Consider the following 19121-nt stretch of genomic DNA (forward strand, 5'->3'; position numbering starts at 1 on the left):
AAACATTAAATGTATGGATGAATTTCAAAACCAAATTTTATTTTATTTACATTTATTTAAAGGACATTTATAAATATAACAATGATTTTGTTTGTAATTTTTGCATTTATTTAATTAATAGGCTTTATTTTTAATTAGTACAAAAGTAATAAATAGTCATTTAAGAATAGCGGTATAAAATTATGCTGTTACTCTTTAATACCGATTGGAATTAGTTTAACAGAAATTTCTAATTAGAAAAGTTACTCTGTGGACATTATACTTATTATATTTTCTGTTTGGTATATTTTATTCAATGTTTTTCTTCTTAATTTGGGTAAGTATAAATTTCTTGTAACTAATATATATATTTATATATAAAAAATTCTATCCTCTCATTGAAATTTTAAATGAAGTTAAAAAATCTTAATTAAGTTTTGTTTATTATTATGTAAAATACTTTACATTCGTGAATTATCACCACTCATTCTAACGTTATAAAACATACAGTTTACCTCTTTTCCTTTTAAATAATTCTTTAGCTTATATGTTGGTTTTTCTGAAATAAGAAACAGTTAGCAGAATCTTGTGCTTACATTTTTAATTTACCATTATTTTATATTCACTCCGGTCCTGTCTAGGAAAGATATCTTACTTATATGGCTGTTTTTAGATTTAAACTATCTCTGCTGTTCAGTCTTTTGTAGGCCTGTAAGTGTTTTTACTTTTGTTTAATTTGAATTGAGCTAAATTTATCATTAAATTAAAAACAAAATAAGCTTAATGTGAAAAATGTTTCGGTTTTAAAAAGTTTCTTATTTTGGCTCGTATGAAAACTCTTGGAAAACTCCTTCCATACTTTGCTTAAAGGCTAAATGAATCGGGTAGTTTTTTAAGCTGTTTGAAAACTGTGATTTTTGAATTTGGACAGTACATGTGGTGAATGTGTGTGAATGTTTAAGAGTACATTTTTTTTGTTTTATAGGTGCTAATTTTGTTAATAAAAATTACAGCTTTCCATTTACTTTGGCTTTTATTACTTTAATCTATTGGCTTAATTTAATTTTTAAAATTATTAATACTATTTACCTCTGAACTATGTTTAAGTGATTAATCTGGCTGTTTTTTTGGTCATATTAATATTAGTTTTTAAATTTAATGATAGTTTTATTTTTAATTTTTGTTAATTTTGTATTTTTATTTTTTATCGAATAAAAACATTTTGTATTGATCATGGGCACCATACTGGTATATTGTATATAAAGGTATGCAGTACTAGTACTGCCGATGTAAATTATATCTGACGGAATATTGGTGAATAATTATCCTGCCCCTTGCAATTTATAATTTATATTTTTATATTTTATATTTACAATTTATAATAGTTTATGATAGAAACAAAAGTAATTAATTTGAAGATATTTTAAAAATATGAAGTTCAGGTTCAAAATTGAGAATACTTCATAATTATTGAAACTGAATCATCATCTTTTTACTTAATTTTCAAAATACAACTTCTTATAAATTCTATGAAAAGATTTAAAGTAAATTTTGATCAATTAAGTAAGATCTTGCTTAATCTGGAATAAATGAGGTACAAAATTCCGATCACCTTAGAGACTTTACTTCATTTCATGTTTTATATTATATTAAAATAAAATTTTGTTCCTCTGTAATAACAGTTGCATCAGTCATCTTTTCTTCAGAATAAAATTTCCATTCTTGTAAGTAGTTGAACTGTGTGTAAATGATATATAATTAAAAGTTTTGATTCTGTGATCCTGTGATTAACTGTCCAAAGTTTGTTGATTTACTATTCTGTTGTTTTTATTTATAACTACCCTTAACAGGCATAGCAGCACATAAAATTTTGTTTTTTATTATCGAAAGTAATTTAACATTCATGAATGTTAAATGCAACTTCCTTTAATGATATAAAACATAATTTATCTCTTTGTTTTTCCATTTAAATTATTATTTAACTTGCATGTAAGTTTTTTCTGAAATAAGAAACAGTCAGCAGGATCTTGTGGTTAAATTTTTATTGTATGAACATTTTATATCCATCTCTGGTTTAGTCTAGATAAGATATTTAACATACATGATTGTTTTTAGATTTCAAATACCTTTGCTGTTCAATTTTTTTTTAATTTGAATTGAGCTACATTTTTTATCATTAAATCAAAGTAGGAAATAAGGTTAATGTAAAAGATGTTTCGGTTTAAAAAATTCTTATTTTGGCTGTTAGAATTCTTTAAAAATTCTTTCCATACTTTGTCTAAAGGCTGGTTACCAGGCGTAGCAGGTTACTGGCTTTGTTATCAGGAATAGCAGCATATTTAGTTTTTGTTTTTGTGTGTTTACAATCAGTGTAGCAAAGGATATAAAAAATTATGTACAAAATAGAGCAGCTTTAATCTAATTTCACTCTAAATCTCTATGAATATATTTGATTTCTTAATCATATTTTCAAAATATAATGTGGGAATACTAATAATAAATGTACAAATAATTATTTAATCCTTCTCATTGAAATATAAATGAGAAATAAATATCAGAAAATCCACTGATATTAAAAAATAGTTATGGAAATTACTGGATTTCATTGTACATCCCTTACTTACTTTTTTTATTGATATTTAACATAGTTTTGAAAGCATAAAAAGAAGTCAAATTGGGTTTGGAAAACAGTGCTGTTAGTGCCTAAATTTACTCTATTGATGTGTGTTTGATAAATTAGAAAACCAACCGTTTGGTAGGTAGCATCTGAGTAGCAATTTTTATGAAACTAATTTCAGTTGTAATAGTATTTTGACTATACTATTATGAAATAGTATTTTGCTACCTTTTTGTTCATCCGTTTTATATATATATATATATTTAAAATCAATTCTTTTAAGAATCATACTCCTTTGTACTGTATACAGATATACTTTTTATTAGATTAACCAAAGTACTGAATAAATAAACTAGGATGACCTACCTTATTCCACTATATATAAAGGAAAGCTTTCATGATTTACTAGCATCGTCAGCTGCATTATATATTCAAATTACATGGCAAACTTTGTAAAATATTAATATATCATGCATTTATTTACTTTTATTTAAAATTTAAAACCTTTAATTTTTTTTGTTTTAAACTTGTATTCAAAATTACAAATTTAACAAAATTTAAAAATATGAAAAAAATTATTTAAATTAACATTGAAAATTAAATTGTAAAAGTTTTTTTTTTACATATGTTAAAATATGACATCAAGGCATAACATCAAATTAAAATTAAAATCAAATAAAAATATTTTAAGTAAAGCAATTATACATGTAGTCCATTTAAACTGAACTTACTTTATTATACTCAGTAAGTTGTAAGTATATTCAAGTAAGTTCAGTTAAATGGACTACATGCTTAATTGGTTTACTTAAAATTATATTTATTTGATTTTAATTTTAATTTGATTTTCTGCCTTGATGTCATTTTTACAAATGTAAAAAAAAACTTTCAACAATTTAATTTTTAGTGTTAATTTTAATTAATTTTTCATATTTTAAAATTTTTATTTAACTTAAATTAAAATTTTTAAATTAACTGAATAAAAGTTGAAAATAGAACTAAAGATTTTAAATTTTAAATAAAATAAATAAATGCATGATATATTAACATTTTACAAATTTTGCCATGTAATTTGAATATATAATGCAGCTGACGATGCTAGTAAATCATGAAAGCTTTCCTTTATATATAGTGGAATAAGGTAAGTCAAAGAACTTTATTTATTCTGTACTTAAGTTGATCTAATAAAATAAATAAATAAATATATATATATATATATATAAAACTCATTTGGAGCTCCGCAGAACTGAAGATTTTCCCACTTTGAATTAAATCCCTTGAAACTTTTCCTTCCAGTTGTTCCTCTTTGTAAGAAGCCTAATTGTTATTGTATCCTATATCTCCTGCAACCATGTCATCTTCAGATAATTTCATGTATTGCCATTAGGACAGCATAGGAGTAATTTTGGGCCATATGTCCTCAACATGTGTCCATACCATACCAATTAGTGGGTCTCTATTAATTTGAATATGGTGTTAAATCTACTTAGACTGGTACATTGTAATTATTTATGGTACAGTTTGGAAATCCTAAATGACCATGACAACCAATCCATTATTAAAGTTTAATTATGTAGCTATTGGCTCCAATGCAGCGCTACAAATTAATTATTTAATTCATAATCATATTTTGGTGAATTAGAGTGAGGAATTCTACCTCTGAAGAGCAGCTATACCTTGACTCAAATGATTTCTTGCTTTCGTGTAACTTAGGAAAATATCAACTCAAGTTGACTGTATTGATCATATCGATTGACCTCATCGCCCTCCACTTCCTGAGTTAATTGTAAAGTATCTATTTTAATAATTGAAAAAAACAATATGCTTCAGAAAAAAATATTAGACAAAAATTGTTTGTTTGAGGGGCAAAAATACTATTATTAATTTTAAATTTGTTGGAAATGTTCAGTCTACTTTTTTTCAAATAAGGATCTATATTCATTTCAGTAAATTTATGTTCTGTGCAAAAGCCAAAAATCTTTTATCCATAACTGTTTTTTTTTGTTTATTAAAAAAAAATTATAAAACTTAATAAGAATAAACTAATAATGAAAGGTGCATGATTTGAAGAGAAATAATAATTATTCAGTATTCTAATTTTGTTTTATTAATTGAAGTAAAAATAATTTTAAATAAAATTCATGTTTTAGTTTCGTGTTCTACGTGAAACAATGTAAAACTTTTCTATGAAATTACTGGTGGAAGATCACCATTTACGGGTGCCTGGGCAATGTCAGACTCACTAACAGGTTCTGCAAGATATTATTAAACGCATATGTGTTTGTGCACACTTCCAACTAAACCACCACCCGTGGGGGCTATCACCCTTCCTGGTACAGCTGCTGTGCATTACTTAAGCTAGGGGGGAATATGACTTCACACATATTCAGACACCACAGTCAACAGATTGTGGTGTCCTTACACCCACAAGAAATTAAATTCTACCCACAAGAAATTCTATGAAATTACTTATAAAAAAAAAAGTTTAAACAAAGCATTAGTATAGATCAAACGAAAATTGTTTATTTTTTTGTTTAGAATATAAATTTGTAAAATAAAGATAATTAATCTTGTTAAAATAGCCTTGACTTTGAAATGAAAAAAATTTTACCAGATACTTTTAATACTCATGGTTTTTTTTCTTGAAACAAGACAAATTTGTCTAAAACATTTTTTTCCCGGAAATTCAGTTTTTATAATTATTTAGGTCTGTAGTAGTGACCTTAAAAATAATCTGCTTACATTGGTGGATTTATTTACTCAGTTATACATGTATGCATGAAAAAAATATTAACGATACATTCTCATTCATTGTTTATTTATTTTTTTTAGCTGAATTAAGTTTAAATTATCTTAAATATTCCACATTAGTAAGGTCTTACTACATTTCTGATATTGTTATTTAACTTTAGTTAAAAATTTAATCATATTTTTTATTGGGGTTGGATATTTTGTTCTATAAAGTGCTAAATAATTTTATGTTCATATTTTTTTCCTTGTTACGTGTTTTTATAGTTTTTATTTTTACAGATGACAGTGGTACCACTTTGCTTTGTACTAGATTGATTGACAGGTGATTAAATCTTATATATTTTTTCAGAAGATGCAGAGTTCAGTATATTTGTACTAGTTTTATAGTTGGATTAACCTTTAATTTTTGTTTCTAAATGTATTCCTATTGGAAGAAAGAATAGCTTATATCTCAGAAAATAAATTATTACAAAGCCAATCTCCACAGTGGAAGTAGTATCATTTAAACAGCCTTTCATTTGGGGAGGGGGGTTCCGGCCCTCACGGCACTTTTTCATATACTACAAAATTGCATTTCCATATTCCCACTTACAAACTTCTCTGTAAGCTTGGTAAATTTATTCATCTAGAAAAAATAGTAACACATCTTTCCTATATGTAGTTTGCTAATATTTTTATTAAAAGGCCATAAATTACAGAGTGATTATAAATGATTCATCAGTTTTAAAAATCTGTATTTAAAATAAATAGTACACAAAATTATATATGATTCCTGTATGTCATACAGATATACCGGTATGTCATACAAAAAATTATGTATGTCATACCTTCATAAATGTACGATATGGCTTCCATTTGACATACATCTATGTGGTAGTCCAGTTTAGCCCATACACGTGTTAACATACCCCTATTGAAGGTCATAAATGCAGCTGGTGATTCCTGTAGCTCAATATATTATTGAGCTACGTATTTTTAACTATATTAGCTCAATATGTAATTGGATGTGGTGACACATGAAGACAGTCTTTAACATGCTCCCAAAGGAAAAAACACAAACTGTGAGATCAGGAGATCAAGGAGGCTATTTTAAGAGTACTAAGTCATCATCTGCTCATTGCCCGATCCAGCTGCACAGGAGGTTTTCATTCAGGAAGCCTCATACTTCAGCATGCTAATGAGGAGGAGCCCCATCTTGTTGGAATACAGTTATATCATCTTTCAATTCAGGAAACAACTACAACTGCATCATATCAAGGTATGAAATACCCATCATGGTATTCTCCAAGAACAAAAACAGTCCATACACCTTGTTTTAGAAATTGCACCAAACACATTAAGTTTTGGGGAATTATGTTTACGTTCTACAGATTTAGGTTGTTCAGTACCCCATATCATGATGTTATGGCGATTCACCTTTCCGTTCAAGTGAAATATCAACTAGTCACTAAAAATCAGACGGTTAGCAAAATTGTCATCCTCTGTAGCTTCCAGCATGTCATTACACAATTTGTATCATTTTTTGAGGTCATTTAGTTGTAACTTTTGTAATAACTTTATATGGTATGGTTTCAGTCGTAATCGAGTTTGCAAAATCTGACAGGCTGCACAATAACAAGTTCACTACTAGCATGTCTAGTTGACTTCTTCAGGCTACAAACAAAACTCACCCTGACTCTCTTCGCTGTTTCATCCGAAACGCTTGGGCATCCGGTGCCTTTACCTTTGCACAAACAACCATTGTCTTTAAACTGTCTTAGAATGCTTTGGTGGTCTGGTGGTTCTGTTTCAAACCATCTCCAGTTTGGTCTTAGACCCAGGACATAGAATAATGCTTTCTCTTGCATAGACACCAAGATACAGAATGTTTAAAGACAAGACCCATAATTCTTTGTTGCATAGACACCATTTTTGAAACTGAGCTTGTGCTGCTACCTGTTGGTAACTACTTTAAATCTAACCTGGAACTTGGACAGTTTCTGTTTATTTTCATGTATCAGTCATAATTTTACGTGTACTACATTTTTAAATACAGATTTTTAAAATCCGATTAATCATTTGTAATCACCTGTTGCTACCTATAGGTAAAACTATTTCTACCTTTCAGTCATTAGACAACTTGTAAAGTATATGGTCCTGTTTGTTCATTTTTCAACTTTAAAGTAGTTGATTTGAAGTTATGTTGTTAATTCAAGTCTTTGAATTTTGCTTGAGGTACATTATGTACTCCAGTTATCAGAAACACTTTATTTAGAAAGTTTAATTTTGATTCATAATCTGTCTTTGTAAATTTCTTTATTTTGAAGAGAATGTAATCCTTTGTTATAGTTTATTTACTTCGATATTTTTTCTGCTGTTTATAAATTAATGATGAGAAGTTCGTTTAATATTTTGCTGATTGCATCAGGTCAGTCAGGTAAAAGCATTAAATGTTTTTGATTGACGATTAGATATTGTCTGTGCTATAACAGTCATAAAGTCAGTTGTAACAATTATATGAAAATAGTTACTGTCAGTATTCTGTTTTGTTCCTTTCTCCCTTGTGTTGTCTGCAGTGGGCATGAAGGTCTGGAGGAACATTTACTATGGGAAATGCACAGTAAGTTAAGGTAATATACAAAAAAATAAGTTAAACTGTAGCTTACTGACAGAATTAAAAATAAAATTTATATGTTTGTTATAATGTGTGTGTTATATTCTTGTTGTTAATATGATTATTCTTATAGTTAGTTTTTATTGCAGATCACATGAATTTATTTCAGGAAATCAAATAATGTGTAGTTATAACAGTGAAATAATAATGCAATTATTTGGGTTAGCTTTATAATTAGTGTATACGTAAGGGTGGTGTAAGATTGGTTTTAATACTACAGATGTTAAAATATTTATTTACTGCCTCAGAATCCAATTCCTGGCAGGGAATTAGCATTATTTATACAAACACTTTAAGGTAAAGATTAAATAAATATAAATCAAAGAACTTAGTAAATACAGAATAGAATTAAATACAACAATATTAAACCAAAAACAGTTAATAATCAAAATTATTAATACTTTAGTATAATTATTATTAAAAAAATTAATAAGTCAGGAATCATGTGTATAAAGAGCAAAACTATTAATAGATTCAATGTATTGATAAATATTATAACAGTACACAATTATTTATTATTGCCGACTTTAGCATCTTATCATTTAGTAATATATATATAAATTACAATGTACAGTAAATATTTTGAATAGACCTCATATATTTAAAATTATTTCTAATGCTAAAAGAGTATAATTTACCAAAAATCCAAAATAATAAAAAAAATATTACAATAATTCCACAGATTAAAAGCTACACTTAAAAATTTAAAAGTGTTTAATCTCATAAATTCATCTACAGCCCAAAATATGATGATCCAAAACTCAAGAATTAAAAACAAAATACATTACCTACCCCTATATCTACTAAATAATAGAACAGCCCTAAACAGATTATTCATTTTACAAGAACAAAACATCTCAGTTTAGCTACTAAAAAAATTATAAACTGCATTTAACTTTTCCTCTGCCTTTATTATCATTTTTAACCTGTCTAACAAGTCTACTTCAAAGGCTGGACAGGAAATATTTAAAAACAAAATTGGTCCTGATAGGCCATAGAACTTTACAGTGGAAAAGAAAATGCAAGATCGAGTCATTGCAATAAACCCTTGCAGAACAAAGAAATGATATCAGAGTCAAAAACATAAACTGTACCCTCTACATACATTCTGCACATTTCGGTCTATACAGTTTTGGTTATGAAATTGTTCTTAACATCTTCATATTACAACCCAGATTTAAATAAGTTTCATTATAATCAAAAGGTAAATTGCTTATATAGCTCATTATCCTTGGAAGTCAAAATATTCTCTGTTTCCGTTAAGTGAAAATTACTTATAAATTTATTCTCTGTATTACTCTTACCTTTCTAAGAATATTAGGATGCCAGTCAGAAATATATCCAGGTCTCTCATGTAAGCCATCAACCTACTGAGGAGCACCATCCAATTATTGCTGCCTTTAACTAAAAAGCGATTAAATAAAATACTGTAATAAATAAAGGACAAATGAGATCTGACAATTTGAAGAATTTTGATGAAAAAATTACACAAAGATTAAAAACAGACACTACAATCAGGATAACATTTTACCCAAATGACCTAAAGAAATGTGTGTACTTCTAGACAAATGATACAGAACTTTTAAGGGTTAAAACTGCTCAGATTTGAGACATCCAATTAATTACATGCCTGATTTCAGAGAATTGCAGCATAGTAATTTTGTAATAGAATTAATTAATACCATTCTTGGCTGCTGAAGAGTCACCAAGAAGTTTACTAAAATGTACTTAACCCCCCTCTCAGTGACCAATATACCTAAAGCAACAAAATGTCTTGACATTTGTGGACATTTATCTGTCCTAGCAAATGGAACTCTCAGAAACTGAAAATTATTTACAACCTCCAAAAGATTCCTTCAGTTAAAAATTTAACAGACTTTCACCACAGGTTTTCTATTAAAAAAAGGAGTCAGACAATTTAATAGTAAATATAAGTTTTTTCTATGATTACTGGGTAAAGATGGTTAACATTTTTACAAATTTTCAAGGCATCTTAAATAGGGATCATCAAAAGTAAAACATTCATATTTATCAAGTTGCTATCTTTTCTCTTAATTAAATGAATTGTGCGTTACAAGGAGAATTGGCTTCAGCATATATCTAAATCGGATAATGATAGATGGGTTAGGCAAGTGATTATTTATAAACCAAGAGGATAGAGCAATATGGGGAGACCATTGAAGAGATGATTATGAATTTGCTTAAAGTTGATAGATGTTTAATGCCTATTCAGGATTGTAAGAAGAAGTCAATCTTACTCAGTCAATTGAAACGAGTCACATTTTATTGTAGACTTAATAATAATTTCCGCTATAGTCAAACACTTTTTCAAGCCAATTAGTTTAATTTATATTTATTTTAAATGGAAATTTATTCATAAATAAATGTAACTATAGATGCAGGTGCATTTTACACCCATGTGATCAATGTACAACATTTAATATATAGAATATAAATGTAGTTTTAGTTAAGCATATAAGGAAGGGATGTAGGATGTAGATGGGACTTAAAAAACAGCATTAAGGAATGACAATAATTCTAAACCCTGGCAGTAAGGTTTTCAGATCTTATTTTGATGTATGTATTGTTCTCTTTTTATTTTTAAATGTAGTTTTTTATTGCAGTAATGGACAAGTCATAGTTTGAGGAAGAAGCAAGTAATTGCATTACAACCTTCAAATATGTTAACAAAATTGATATCCAAAAATATTTGTTAATATCTAACAGTATAACCTACATGTTAGCTATAAGTAAATGGAACATTGTCTTTAATACAATATTAATCTGTTGCCTGTGTTAAATTAGCATACATAGTTCTTAGTTTCATGATGCCATTATCACCAATAAATCATAAACATAACATTGTTAATCATTAATCAGAATTTTTATTTGTGTTACAGAACATTTATACTGACTAATTTATTGAAATTTATTAATTAAGGATTCAGTAATTAAAGTACAGCATTTTCTTTTGTACGACTAAATAATAGTCTCTGTGATGTTAATTTGCAATAAAGAATTTAATTTGTTTAAATGAAATTACAGTAATTTGATTACTGTTAACAAGCTAATGTCATTAATTGTTGCTTTGTAGATTGACCCATCATTTCCTGTTGCTGTTCTGTTGTGCAGAAACTGGCAACTGGGCGTGCAGATGTTTATACTCATTCTGTAATATTCTCAGTTATTGTAAATTGTAATTTTTATGAATTTTGTTAAATGAGATGTTACAATTCAAATGAAGTGAGAAATGTTAGACTAGGATATTATTACTCGTACATTGCTTACACATTAATATGACTGAAGTGGTTTTTTTTTATTTATTAAATGATTTCAATTCACCACATGGCTTGAAATGTGTGTGTGGGAATATGATGTAGCATATTTTTAACATGAAAATTTCCAAGTCTGGTCAAATTGAAACCTGGACTTCATCATTATAATCATCTATGTCTTATGTTTTTTTTACATTTTATCATTTTAGTTAATTTTATTAAATTCTTTTTCAGCCGTTTAACATTTTTAATTTTTGTTTTTTTTTATGTAAAGAGATTTAGAGAAAATTATATTATTTGAAATAATTAATCCTTTCATGATTATCCATGAATAAAATTTGATATTTTCTTGAGATATTTATTATTTTATTACATTATCTAATAAAGTAGATGCGCTGTGTTATGCCATCAGGTTTACCTGAATTTCTTATAAAGCAACTATTCTCGCTTTTTTATTTTTGTTTTTTTAAATTTGTGTTATGGGTATTGGTAAGTATTTATTCTGGGTTTTTCTGTCTTCAGAATGAAAGTGTTCTTTGTTTTACATACCTATAAAAGTACCTATGTAGCCTGTACCTGGTAAGAGGATGGGTATGTCAGTGGGTACATAAAAGTGTGAAAAATGCCTGTACCCTTGAAAAAAGGAATATTTTTTTAAATCTGCCCATTCATTTTTTGAATATTTTTTTTTATATCAAATTTAATTCATTAGTTCTGGCAAAAATGCAGATAAACGGGATTACTTTCCATCATAACAATTAAGTGCCAACACAGTGCTGAAGGAATTGTAATGAAGTCAAATTATAAAAGTTCTTATTCCTACTTTGTTTTTTATGCTTAAAATTTTCAGTTTTTTATATTTAAAAATTATAATAAATATTTTTTTAAATATTTCTTTTTAATTTAGTAATTTTAATAAAATACTTGATATGTATTGTTACTTATTCACAATTTGTTTTAAAATTTATGATTTCTTTGTACATAATTATTTGGTTTTTGTAGAGACTTCTAGTTTTATATTTTGAAGACTAATAGACATCTTGCAGATTATAAGAAGATTCTTGTTTTAGTCACTGATATAATTCGTTGCAGCCAATTTAAAATAGTTAAAGAATCAAAAACTTAATAGGATTTATTTTAAAAGGATATACCAGTAGTAAAAGAATTTATAAGTAAGTAAAAAGATTTTTTTGTTTTTATTCTTAAAAAATTTTAAAATAATCTAAAAAAGATATCTGTATATTATAGTACTTAATGTTAATGTTTTATTATGACTGTAGGCCATCAATAATTCAAACTATCTAAAACCCAAACGTTCAGTACATCCTGACTCAAAAGGGAAAGATCTCGCCATGTAGCGATTCCAGTAGTCATGCTAGTCATGCCAACCCCTCTGTACCTAGCCCTGATGGGCTTTACCAGACCTCTTTTTGAACCCATTAACTGAATAATATCTCTCGGTTAACATCTTGGCCTCTATCAGGATGCCACCAATGTAAATGCCACAAATAACATTTCCATTGATGTAAGAACATACTATAAATAAACACAAAACAAAACCAAAAACAAACTACTCAAATGAACAGAACAGAGTAGAAATAAAATATTTAAATTTTGAGCTATAGCCCTACCAACGAAATAAAGCAAACAAACATCATGAAATAAGTGAAAAAAACAAAATTACAGAGCACCTGTATTACAAGCGGCTCCTAACCAGCTGGGTAACTTGGAACTCCCCATCCTGCATACCCTTCACAACTCGCTGAAGAACCAAATATTTCATGATGTTTTCCATGATTGACCATTCAGTCCAGCTTTTCCAGTTAACATTTAAATCTAAAGTAGACCCAATATCTCCGAGCTGCCTCACTACCTCTAATTGTCTTTCATCATATCGATGACAGACATATAAAACATGAAAGCTGTCATCTAATATGCTACACCACAGACACAGACCCGAATCAGTCAGGCTGAAACGAGCCAACCTATCTCTAAAAGCACCATAGCTTGAATGAAACTGAGTTATATACTTACTTGTTAGGAGACATTCAAGAGGCGCCCTACAGACTCCTCACATCAGGGAATAGACCATGCATGTAACGCCATCACCTGTCTCATCCACCAAGTCTGCTACAATTGAAATCCATCATTCTCAATCTCTCTCATTCTAGCAGAAGTTAGTTGACCCAACTGCTTTGCAAAATAGCATTATTGACGCTCAAGTGCAAGAATATCAATAGGCTTTACTCTAGCAATCACCAAGACAACCTCATGATAAATTGTATGGTAACCACCTGTCACCTTTAACAACAAAAGGTGCGGCCCTCAACAAAATGTTCCTATAAGTTTAAAATTTTTGCTTATCCACCTAAACAAAAGTTTGGGCAGATAAGCTAAAATTTAAAAGCTTTGCTAAGTGTACTTAGCAAAGGAAAGGATTGCTAAGGGGATCTAGAGCTCTGCTTGGGTTTCTCTTGTATTCTGTTTTTGTTGATAAATTTCTGTTTTGTTTTATAAATTATGTTTTTGTTGTTATTTTTGTCCTTTGTTTTGTTTCAATGTTATTGTGTTATTATTAATTGTTCCGTGTAATATTTTTATGTTTCGTGTCATATGTTGAACTCACTTTTACCTTCTTTTACCTTTCTACCTTCTAGGTAATCCAATTCCTTTGTTTAGTTTGGTCTTTTCAGTTTTGTTTAAGACTCAATGAAATGTGTTTTGTTTTGAGCTCATTAAATAGTATTATACTGATGGGAATGTCACTTGTGGCATTCGTATCAGTGGCATCCTGGCCGAGGCAGACTGGAATATGTCAAAAGCCGAGGTTTCGAAGATGACCTCTGGTGTAGCTCATAAGAGCTTGGAACGGAGAGGGTAACAGAAGATGTCTTACCATATGAGGTCAGGATGTCCAAGAATGATAGTTTACGATATTTACTGGCGTCTAGCTGATGATGAGATGATATCTCTCTTTAGAGAGCAGAACACGCAGTTCAATGAGGCTGCAGTTAAGTCTGAGTGTCTGTTTTTATTTACAATGGGTAGGCACGATGCAGAGTGCTACCATGGGGTGTTTGAGGTGGGTCCTTTATTGTTCAAGACCTTTCTCGCTGAAGGGAGGCTGTTTTACTTTTTGCAGAATTAAGAAGTATTTCGATGGTGAGTGGTGTTTTAGGTGTTGTTGGTATGGTCACAGAGCTAAGTTCTGTGATCTGGCCTGGATCTGCCTGTTATCCTTCCATTGCTATGAGGAAGGATATAAGCATGAGGACTGTTCCAAAAAAGCTGATCCTCCATCGTGTATAAATTGTAAAAGTTTGATAAAAGATCATAAGCACTTTGTTGATAGCAAGGAATGTGCATCATATTTGAGAGCTGTCAAGATGTATTTTAAGTCTCTTGATGGTTAGTTTGTCAGTTGAATGCACAGGGTGTTTATATTGTTCAAATCAAGCTAGGTGAAGTGGCCTTACATCGTAAGTTATTTGTTTTGTTGCAGCAGCCATATATTACATCTATTGACCTCCCAGGTAGGATGGAAGCAATTTTATTGTGTTTCTGACAGCATGTTCCCCTGCTTTATGCAGAAAAGAAGTAAGTTGTGTCTTCTTGCGGCAGCTAACAGTCATCATGTTATTGTTAGGGTTGATATTCAGAACTTACATCTATATGTTGTAAGTTCTTATTTTCAGTACTGGGACCCTGCTGAGCATCATCTTGAGGTCTGGGAGAAAATTCTTCAGTTTTCAGAGTATAGTTCTATTGTTATTGGTGCCGAAGTTAATGGTTAATCTCTTATGTGGCATAGTGATTATACCGATGACAGTGGTGAAATGGTTGAAGGTTTTGTCATCCAACATGACTTAGAGGTTTTTAATAATGTTTCTGGTGAGCTCCCAACATACACTGGTATGCTGGCCGGTAGGAGATAATTTTCTTGCACCAAATTGATGTCACGGTTGGAAGATACATTCTTGCATGTGTCTGTGGTTGGAAACTTGTCGATTGCTCTAGTGATCATCGACTTATTGTTTCCGACATCATTGGTGGCCTGAGTGATGGTTATAGGTGTAATTTCCCAGTTCAGCAGGAGTGTTTTCTGCACAGGATAGCCAGTTGGTAGAAGCTGTCACAATTCTTTGGCCAGGCTCCTTGTCTTGGACAGGGGACTAGATGGTCTTGATCTTTACAGAAGTCCTCTCAAACTGAGAGTGATCTCAAGTGTGAGCAGATTTTGCTCCGAGGTATAGGGAGTTCAGATGTTGTTATTATCACAAGGTTAGACTAGCCAAACATGATTCTTAGTGTACTTTGTTCAGGAACAAGGGAATAAGGAAACAAAGACTTGTGGGGTGTTGTTTACTGTTTACTGTTGCTAAAGCATAAACAAAAGAAAGGCATTCTTCTGTTTGTTCTCTCAACCAGACAAGGAGTGATCTTGGATAAAACATGAGATCTTATGTACTTTGTTAGATGATCTTTCACCAGATGATAATTTAGCTGCAGAAACTGCTTATCATCGTTGTGTTCAAAGCGATGTTGCTTCTCATTACGTGGATGTTTAGTTTTTAGAAGTTACTGAGGCAAAGGTGCATGAGAATCTGTAACTCTGGCAGAGGTAAAGCTCCTGGTTTTGATGGAATAAAGGTAGAGCTTCTTATTCGATCAGAGAATGTTAGTGTCGGAATATTCACTGAAGTATTTGACAAAATGTTATTTGCAGGCTGTTTTCCAATTTGTTGGAAAAAGGGAATAGTTAAATTGTTGTTTAAGGGTGGTGGCAAGGATCCCACTGTTAGTTCCTCATATCGGTCTCTTACATTATTGCTGGTTATTGATAAAATCATCGAGAAGATAGTATATCTGCGTATTAATAAGAGGTTGATATCGCAATAATTATTGATGGAGGATCAGCATGGCTTTCGTCCTGGTAAGGGGACGAAAGTTGTTATTTTAAGAGTTTTAAGCATTGTCTAAAACAGTAGTTATGGGTATGTTTTGGGGACTTTACTTGACATATTCAAGACATTTAATAATCTGTGGTGTCCTGCTTTATTCCAATTACAGAGACATGGTTATACCAAAAATGAAATGCATAGCTACTTTGGGTATTACGACGTTCTACGTTGTGGTGGTGGCGGCCATGAAGTGGAGAAGTTGCTGCCTAAGGGTTGTCCCCAAGGCAGTGTGCAGGACCCCTTATTGAGGGTTGTGAAATTTGATTCTTAGATGTGGCTGAGGTGCCTGGCGAAGAATGTGTGTGTGTGTGTGTGTGCATGTGCGCATGTGTGTTTTAGGTTATTAAAAAATAAAATGTTAATTTGAAATAATGACATAGTAAAGTTTTTGGAAAAAATAAAAAAAATAACTTTATTCCTAAAATTTGAGTTTTATAAATCTTTCAACTTTCAACTTGTAAACTCTTAATTTCTTTTTATTAGTTTTTCCTAAGTAGGGCAATAATGAGAAGTAGGAATAGATTTTCAGTGCTTGTGAGTAGATTAGGGATTAGACATCCATCTACTCTAAGAGGAGTGTGTTTTTTAATATACCGCTTTAAATTTTTTTCCTTGCTTTGAAACAGCCTAGATATTTACAAATAAAGTGAATGCTTCAAGTAAAGTAAATGCGCTTTTATTTCTTTCTAAAAACAGATTAAATTACCATTTTATTAATTAAATTATTTTAATGCATTAATTAAAAAATGAGTTTGTGAGTTCAGTTTGCCATAATTCTTTATGTTGTTTTATGGCTATTGAGTCAGATCCTCTTTCCTGATAAAGGAAATTATTGAATTTTGTGCGTTCAGCCAGTAACGTTTGTTATTGATTTGATGTGTTTTATGTAGTAAATTTATTTGGTATTGGTTGTTACTATTCAGTAGGTAATTGCAGAAAAAAAGAAAAGACTAATTGTGAGTTTTTTATGTTAAATGAATAACCCCTGATGGCCATCTAAGTGAATGCATGCATTTTACTAGGACTTTTTTTTTATTGTTTTCTCTGTTTCCATGACTTCCCAAAACACTTTCGGGAAATGAATCTGTTTGAGTGTAGTCTGTAATTGACATAGAAAAACAGATGAGCTTCTCCGTACTCCAAAAAGGGTTTTTATGCACGTTTAATACTTTCTCATGGTGAAACATTTGATTTTTATGATGATAATTTTTTTTTTCTGAGAAAGTTCTCTGTTTGATTCCTTGGAAAATTTCTTTAAAATTGAGATTCTTTAAATTAAAAATTTTTTTACGTTGACAATTAGGAGGTATTTTGTATTTATTTTTTGTTACGTCATTACACGGTGTTGGATTCTTTAGCATAATAATATGTGGTTTAAAGTCAATCTGATATTCAAATAATTTTTACATGAAACATGAAGAAAATTAGTTAAAAGAAATCTTGTCTTATATTGCAAATTTTTGATTCATACATTGTTTGCTCTTGCTCAATAGTAGTTACTTAATGTAACATTTTTTCTTACCATTATTTTTCTTTTTTTTTTATCAATATCAAAATTTTCCACGTTTTTTTATGTTTTGTGAATGCCTTTTTTTCATATGGGTAATAGTCTTTTTTTTATTAGCAGAACTATTATTTAAATAATCTTAAAAATAAAACTGACTTCAAAAAGTACACTATAAAATATAACAAAAAATAATATTACTAAATTCTTCAATGTATTTGTCCTCAGTTTGCACTGAATTAACGGTTATTGTGTTATTGTTATTTAGAGACTTTTTAAAGTTAGTTTAATTATTTTTTTATTTGTAATTTTTTTTTTTTTTACTTTTTTGGAAAAGATTCTGGTTGTTGAACTATTCAGATTTATTTATAATAATTTTAAGTAGTTTTTTGTTTTTTTTTTAATGAAAATATATAGCACTCTGCTTACATGCAGTTGCTTTTTTATTCTCATTCAAGCATCATTGACCATCATTGACCCTTTGCATGTTCATTTATTATAAATGTTGGATTTTGTTGTTTTATTAAAACTTGAGTTTTTATTTATTATTAAGTTCATGGATCATTGAGTTTCCTTTTTTAATAAAAAATGAATGTTTTTTTTACTGTATTGTAACATCAACTAATTTTAATCTTATTTTGCAGAAATTTGGAGTTTGTGATTTATAACAATTCATTAATATTACGTTGAAATTGGGTTACTGTATGAAATAACTGATTAACATGCACACGTGTTGAAAGAGTTGGAATGACATAGTAGTTTCACATATAAGTCACATATGTTGGGTATTTGATTTACCAAGATTATAATTCAAGGTGAAGTATTTTTCTTCTTTATTAGATATTATAACAATTTGTATATTTAAGGACTTCATTTGAATTTCCATAAATAAGAATTAAAAATGTATTTTGATATGAAGTTAATTATAAATTGCTTATTCTTAAAAAAAAACAACAAAACTGTTTTTGTATAACTCAACACAATTATGGCTTATGTGAAAGGGCCTTATTATTCCTTAATTGCATTTTTAATAAGTTACCTAATTATTTAAAATAACATTAAAAGATTTTCTTTTACAGACATAATATTATTCTTGTCAATAAATTTTTAAATATTACTAATTAAACAATTTTTTTTTTAAATCCTACCTGTTTTGCATCCCATTCAGTATATACATATGTGTGTGCTCAAATATTTACACCAATGCCTTTCGAATTATTTATTTTATAGTTACTTTTTATATTTAGTGTCTTCCTATACATACCTTAACATTATTTTGTGCATTATATTTGAAGTAATTAATATGAACTTTAGTCACATTTATTTTTTTAATCTTAATTCAGCTTTTCTCAACCTTTCAGCATTTGCAACCCAATTTTCAATC

Source organism: Lycorma delicatula, chromosome 9 (assembly GCF_047948215.1).
Source record: "Lycorma delicatula isolate Av1 chromosome 9, ASM4794821v1, whole genome shotgun sequence".
NCBI classification, from domain to species: Eukaryota; Metazoa; Arthropoda; class Insecta; order Hemiptera; family Fulgoridae; genus Lycorma; species Lycorma delicatula.